This window comes from Lasioglossum baleicum, unplaced genomic scaffold (assembly GCF_051020765.1).
Source record: "Lasioglossum baleicum unplaced genomic scaffold, iyLasBale1 scaffold0073, whole genome shotgun sequence".
NCBI classification, from domain to species: domain Eukaryota; kingdom Metazoa; phylum Arthropoda; class Insecta; order Hymenoptera; family Halictidae; genus Lasioglossum; species Lasioglossum baleicum.
The window spans coordinates 462,501-470,000 of record NW_027469133.1 but is presented as its reverse complement, the minus strand read 5'-3'; the positions used below and the strand labels follow the sequence as shown (position 1 = coordinate 470,000).

At 51.7% G+C, this 7,500-nt stretch overlaps 1 non-coding gene and 1 pseudogene across 1 annotated transcript; both read left to right on the top strand.

Annotated features, from left to right (window-relative positions):
- Positions 1-1,101: 1,101 nt before the first annotated feature.
- LOC143219806 (5.8S ribosomal RNA) lies at positions 1,102-1,256 on the top strand. The gene has a single exon (XR_013011460.1). It is a non-coding gene; the product is annotated as a 5.8S ribosomal RNA (ribosomal RNA).
- Positions 1,257-2,829: 1,573 nt separating this feature from the next.
- The window catches only part of LOC143219788 (large subunit ribosomal RNA), a 6,874-nt pseudogene continuing 2,203 nt past the window's right edge, over positions 2,830-7,500 (top strand).

Genomic DNA, 7,500 nt, shown 5'->3' with positions numbered 1-7,500 from the left:
CTACTCCGTGCGTGTGGCCCAATAGTGCGCACCGCGAGAGCGTGGGACGAATGACCGCTGCCAGAGCCGACTGTGAGTCCCGCTCTCTATTTGTATCGGGTTCGCGTATAACCAAGAGCACGAAACGTTGCTGCGCCGCACGCGGTGTTCGTTGACGACGGAACGTATATTTATTATAATATTATACATTCGCCAGAGCGGACCGGCTCGTGATGCTCGCTTTTGTAAAGCAGTCGTGAGTCTGACACCCTACTCCGTGCGTGTGGCCCAATAGTGCGCATCGCGAGAGCTTGGGACGAATGACCGCTGCCAGAGCCGGCTGTGAGTCCGCTAATCTGTCGAATAAAATAAAAATATGGTAATATCGTTCCGACGAAAAACGGTGTTCCGAGAGGACCGGCCGTGACGCTCGCTATAAAGCCTATGGCGCGATTATTCCCGACGACACCCTACTCTCTGTGTGGCCCAATAGTGCGCGCAGACGAGTTTGGGACGAGAACGGGGATCGCGCCTACGGCCAGAGCCGGCTCGCGAGTCCGCTTGTATCGGAATTTATCGTTGCCTCGAGCACACACAACATTTTATGGAAATGTGTTTTATACGGGAAGTGGACCGGCTCGTGAAGCTCGCTTTTAAAGCAGTCGTGAGTCTGACACCCTACTCCGTGCGTGTGGCCCAATAGTGCGCATCGCGAGAGCTTGGGACGAATGACCGCTGCCAGAGCCGGCTGTGAAGTCCTCCGTTCTCACATCATTCCAAATGAAATGGAAGTGAAGAGGAGAGGAATATTATTACATCTCTGGATCCAGTATCGGGTTGTCTTACGATCCCCGTCGTTTTCAGAGAATATATATTCATCTCCGCGTTTTCCACGTTAACGGTTTTTCAATGTACTGTTCGCCCGGCCGTCGGATACGTGTTGCGTATCTGACGGTTTTTTTTTTCCGTTTCCACGGACGACGATAGTGTCGTCCTTAAAACGACGCCTGAACGAATCTCCTTCGCGCGCTGGTTGGAGCGTTCAGGTACAATGCGTTCTTACGAACCGCAGAACAAGAGACATATACATATATTGATTTGTAAATCAAAAATATATACGATTACCCTGAACGGTGGATCACTTGGCTCGTGGGTCGATGAAGAACGCAGCTAATTGCGCGTCAACGTGTGAACTGCAGGACACATGAACATCGACATTTCGAACGCACATTGCGGTCCACGGATACAATTCCTGGACCACGCCTGGCTGAGGGTCGTTTACGTAACCATAAACTGCTTGCGTTGCTCTTGTAAGTCCCCGCCGTCGCTTACCTCTCCAAATATATTTTTGGAGGGCGCCAAAGAGCGTTTCGGAGTCGGGTTGCAAAGATGCTACGTACGAGCGAATGATGGGCGTTTCGTCGGCGTTTGTCGCGGTTCTGTGAAAATTGCCAATTTTTGCATTGCGTCTTATAAACACATACAAATATATATATATATCTAGTTTCCACGAGAGGCGAAGTAGGGATTGGTATTTCTTACGTTCGGACTTGCGTGAGTGTTTTTACGGTGTCGTGAGTCGTATTGAAAATACGACCGCCCGTAAGGCACCGCTTCGACGAGGATCTCCAAATCTCTCACCTTCTCTGCGAAACGATTCGCCTTGCGGAAAGAAGCGTTTCCACTCATGAACATTTAACGCGCTCCCGACGTCGCCTGAAATGATGCGTATATACGAAAGAGGTATATTTACAAGAGTCTCGCGAGACTACAGAGATGGACACACAAATTATAAAAGAAAGAAAGAATACTGTGTGGCACACAGAGTGTGTGTGGTGTGGCAATGTTAAGCCCCAGGGAGAGAATATGCCTGTGCGTGGATGAGTTTCTTAACTCTACGTTATAATTGCCATACGGCGGAGGGTCGTCGTTGCCGGCGATTTCGACAAACACACATTCCTTTTCGAGTCTTCGAGGGAAGAGACGAAAGAGATCTCTCGTTCTATCGCGAACGCTTTGATGATCGATGGACAGCGGAGCAAAGCGCAGCAATGTGCGGGATGGAGCACGTCGTACTTGATCGGGTCGGAATTATTCCCCGTCGTCGACGTGTCCTCGCTAATCTGTGCGATTGCCATTCCATCGCCACGTTCGCGTTGAATCGTATTGATGACGGCCTATGTGCGTCTTGAGATCTTACTCTCTTTCTCTCGTGTCTCTAATTTGGTTTTGTGTTTGATCGATGATAAATCGTTTCGTGCGCAACGTTTCTGTACCCCCGTGGTTTTTGGTTCAATTATACAAGAAGTAGAGAGAAAAAGAAATCCCACCGGGTTATATGTATTATTATTTTTTTTTTTATAATAATATGTATACTCCTCTATTGGCGAGGCTTATTTCGAACTTGATTGTCACACGACGCAAAAGACACACTTGTGTGTTCACGCACGGAACAGCACCGCGGAGAGAGAAAAGGTATATCCAATGATGAAAACCTTTATGTCGGTCGCCCCATGTCTTTTCTTTTCTTCATTGTCGATTCGTGCGGAACCGCGCGATCTGTCGGTCGTCCAGTCCCCGAAAGTTCTTTTCGACGGACGTTAAAGTTAACCGGCCAGATCGTCTAGCGAGAGTTTCCGATCGACGAGAGATGAAGAAAGAATTATATTGACACTTTGGTGTGGCGCATAAGGCATATATCGGTTTTTTGTTTACCTTTTTCTCTCTTCTGTCGTGTAGTGTTGTTTCGTTTTCTTTTTTTTTCTTTTTTTTTTGTGCTTTGTACGTTTTCGCGAGTACTACTTTTACGCTCTTTCGGCCGAAACACACAAAATTTTGTATCACGTACGACGACCTCAGAGTAGGCGAGATTACCCGCTGAATTTAAGCATATTACTAAGCGGAGGAAAAGAAACTAACAAGGATTTCCTTAGTAGCGGCGAGCGAACAGGAATTAGCCCAGCACTGAATCCCGCGGTTCTGCCGTTGGGAAATGTAGTGTTCAGGAGGGTCAATTTATCCCGAGACGTCGAACCGCGTCCAAGTCCATCTTGAATGGGGCCATTTACCCGTAGAGGGTGCCAGGCCCGTAGCGACTGGTACGCGTTTCGGGAGGACCTCTCCTTAGAGTCGGGTTGCTTGAGAGTGCAGCCCTAAGTGGGTGGTAAACTCCATCTAAGGCTAAATATGACCACGAGACCGATAGCGAACAAGTACCGTGAGGGAAAGTTGAAAAGAACTTTGAAGAGAGAGTTCAAGAGTACGTGAAACCGTTCAGGGGTAAACCTGAGAAACCCAAAAGATCGAATGGGGAGATTCATCGTCGACGAGGCTGGCTTCCGTTGGTGCGCAGATAGCCCGTAATGGGCCACTTCGGTGGTTCCAGTGCGAGGGTACACCATCTTCGGCAAATGTTCCGGTCGCGTAGTCGTGCACTTCTCCCTTAGTAGAACGTCGCGACCCGTTGCGTGTCGGTCTACGGCTCGAGTTGTTGCCTGTCGTGTCGCCTTCGTGCGCACACGGCAGACGCTCGATCGCCTGGCCGGCTGCGTGACGGTACTCTGACGGTATCGGGCCGCAACCAATCCATTTTCGAATGTGTGTGCGTCAGGCCCGCCGCAAGCTCGGTTAGTTTGTCACCCGGATGGTACGGACCTAGCGCCGGCTCCGGGCCTAACCAGCTGTTAGCAGGCGGTGTCCTCGGACTGGCCAAGCTTTGAATTACCGGTCAGCGACGCTACTGCTTTGGGTACTCTCAGGACCCGTCTTGAAACACGGACCAAGGAGTCTAACATGTGCGCGAGTCATTGGGACATGTAAACCTAAAGGCGCAATGAAAGTGAAGATCGTACCTTAGCGTCGATCAAGGGAGGATGGGCCGCGTCACGATGCGGCCTCGCACTCCCGGGGCGTCTCGTTCTCATTGCGAGAAGAGGCGCACCCAGAGCGTACACGTTGGGACCCGAAAGATGGTGAACTATGCCTGGTCAGGACGAAGTCAGGGGAAACCCTGATGGAGGTCCGTAGCGATTCTGACGTGCAAATCGATCGTCGGAACTGGGTATAGGGGCGAAAGACTAATCGAACCATCTAGTAGCTGGTTCCCTCCGAAGTTTCCCTCAGGATAGCTGGCACTCGCTCGTTCTCTTTTGATGAACGTGTGCGAGTCTCATCTGGTAAAGCGAATGATTAGAGGCCTTGGGGCCGAAACGACCTCAACCTATTCTCAAACTTTAAATGGGTGAGATCTCTGGCTTGCTTGGATCAATGAAGCCACGAGATTATATTGGATCAGAGTGCCAAGTGGGCCAATTTTGGTAAGCAGAACTGGCGCTGTGGGATGAACCAAACGCAGAGTTAAGGCGCCTAAGTCGACGCTTATGGGATACCATGAAAGGCGTTGGTTGCTTAAGACAGCAGGACGGTGGCCATGGAAGTCGGAATCCGCTAAGGAGTGTGTAACAACTCACCTGCCGAAGCAACTAGCCCTGAAAATGGATGGCGCTGAAGCGTCGCGCCTATACTCCGCCGTCAGCGGCAAGTGAGGTTGACGTTAGCTTTTTTTAAAGGCGCGTCTTCCATGAAGCTCTGACGAGTAGGAGGGTCGCGGCGGTGTGCGCAGAAGGGTCTGGGCGTGAGCCTGCCTGGAGCCGCCGTCGGTGCAGATCTTGGTGGTAGTAGCAAATACTCCAGCGAGGCCCTGGAGGACTGACGTGGAGAAGGGTTTCGTGTGAACAGCCGTTGCACACGAGTCAGTCGATCCTAAGCCCTAAGAGAAATCCTATGTAGATGAGGTGTCCTAAGAGAGAGCAAAATATCATTTAATGATAAACAAAAACACACACCCATCGGGCGAAAGGGAATCCGGTTTCTATTCCGGAACCCGGCAGCGGAACCGCTTACCAATCGGGCCCTCGTAAGAGTGTTCGTCGGGGTAACCCAAAATGACCTGGAGACGCCGTCGGGAGATCCGGGGAGAGTTTTCTTTTCTGTATAAGCGTTCGAGTTCCCTGGAAACCTCTAGCAGGGAGATAGGGTTTGGAACGCGAAGAGCACCGCAGTTGCGGCGGTGTCCGGATCTTCCCCTCGGACCTTGAAAATCCAGGAGAGGGCCACGTGGAGGTGTCGCGCCGGTTCGTACCCATATCCGCAGCAGGTCTCCAAGGTAAAGAGCCTCTAGTCGATAGATTAATGTAGGTAAGGGAAGTCGGCAAATTGGATCCGTAACTTCGGAATAAGGATTGGCTCTGAGGAGCGGGGCGTGTCGGGCTTGGTCGGGAAGCGGGTCTGGCTGACGTGCCGGGCCTGGGCGAGGTGAACACATTGATGGGAATCCGAGCTCGGTCCCGTGCCTTGGCCTCCCGCGGATCTTCCTTGCTGCGAGGCTTTCGTCTAGAACGATCGTCCTCTTCGGCCGCCATTCAACGCTCAGCTCAGAACTGGCACGGACTAGGGGAATCCGACTGTCTAATTAAAACAAAGCATTGCGATGGCCCCCACGGGTGTTGACGCAATGTGATTTCTGCCCAGTGCTCTGAATGTCAACGTGAAGAAATTCAAAAAAGCGCGGGTAAACGGCGGGAGTAACTATGACTCTCTTAAGGTAGCCAAATGCCTCGTCATCTAATTAGTGACGCGCATGAATGGATTAACGAGATTCCCTCTGTCCCTATCTACTGGGTCTTAGAAGGTCCAGGGTTCTATTCCCTGGTGCGCCAACCCCCCCTCCACGCGGTAGGACCTGGAAACCCTCGGGTGACCAACGGGGCTCTGGTAGAAAGTGAGCTCTTACGTGAGTGAGTCCTATGTGATCACCGTGGCTCTGGCAGAAAGAGAGAGCTCCTACGTGAGTGAGTCCTATGCGATCACCGTGGCTCAAGCATAAGAGAGAGTTCTTACGAGAGTGAGTCCTATGTGATCACCGTGGCTCTGTCATAGAACGAGGGAGCTCCTGCGTGAGTGATAATTCTGCAATCACCGCGGCTCTCCGAGTAAACGTTAAACTACACGGCGTTTACCCATAAAGTTGCTTGTCGTGAGCTACCCAATCCCTACCGCAAACGGTAGGGCAACGGATGCCGCTTGCAGCTAGAAGTGTAGTACAGAGAAATAATTGAATCGAGGGAGCTCCTGCGTGAGTGATAATTCTACAATCACCGCGGCTCTCCGGGTAAACGTTAAGCTACACGGCGTTTACCCATAAAGCTGCTTGTCGTGAGCTACCCAATCCCTACCGCCAACGGTAGGGCAACGGATGCCGCTTGCAGCAATGGAGTGTGGTACAGAGAAACTATAAAGATATTAAAGAGAAATTACTCTTCAGAGAGATTCCCTAAACTCAGCTCACCCTGACGATCCCTGCAGGCGATACCTGAACATCTAGATATCGTGATCGTAGGGTTGTAATGGGCGAAACGGCCTGAACGCCGCACCCGACCTGCTAGAGAGAGCTCTTACGTGAGTGAGTCCTATGTGACCACCGTGGCTCTGTCATAGAACGAGGGAGCTCCTGCGTGAGTGATAACTCCGAAATCACCGCGGCTCTCCGGGTAAACGTTAAGCTACACGGCGTTTACCCATAAAGCTGCATGTCGTGAGCTACCCAATCCCTGTCCCTGATGGCAGGGCAACGGATGCCGCATGCAGCAAAAGAGTGTGGTACAGAGAAACAAGTAACTAAAGAGATATGAAATGACAAGGTGAACGTCCCACCGATTTCAACTCACCAGGCAATGCCAGACTATCCCGTCGAAGCATGTGGCCTTCTCAACCTTCTCTCACCACCCCTCCCCATCTCCATCGCCCGAAAGGGTCGGGTGTGCGTGCAAGCGGCACGCAGCGAGTTCGCCTTCCCGTGGTTCCCCGTGAGCGCGGCGCTTGGGCGAGGAATACCATATCCTCCCACAAACGCACGCGGCCAAAGAACTCGTCCACTGTATACGTCTCGGTGGCACTGCTGGGTTTTTCCATCGCCCGTTCTACTTGAACAGTGGAGCCGCCTCGCTAAACTTAGATGTAAAATTTATGCTATGCGTATGCCTTAACGGCGAGGAAGCATATCCGATGCTACCTTCGAGGTGGCCGGATGCACAATAAATGTCCCTATCTACTGGGTCTTAGAAGGTCCAGGGTTCTATTCCCTGGTGCGCCAACCCCCCCTCCACGCGGTAGGACCTGGAAACCCTCGGGTGACCAACGGGGCTCTGGTAGAAAGTGAGCTCTTACGTGAGTGAGTCCTATGTGATCACCGTGGCTCTGGCAGAAAGAGAGAGCTCTTACGTGAGTGAGTCCTATGCGATCACCGTGGCTCAAGTATAAGAGAGAGTTCTTACGAGAGTGAGTCCTATGCGATCACCGTGGCTCTGTTATAGAACGAGGGAGCTCCTGCGTGAGTGATAATTCTGCAATCACCGCGGCTCTCCGAGTAAACGTTAAACTACACGGCGTTTACCCATAAAGTTGCTTGTCGTGAGCTACCCAATCCCTACCGCCAACGGTAGGGCAACGGATGCCGCTTGCAGC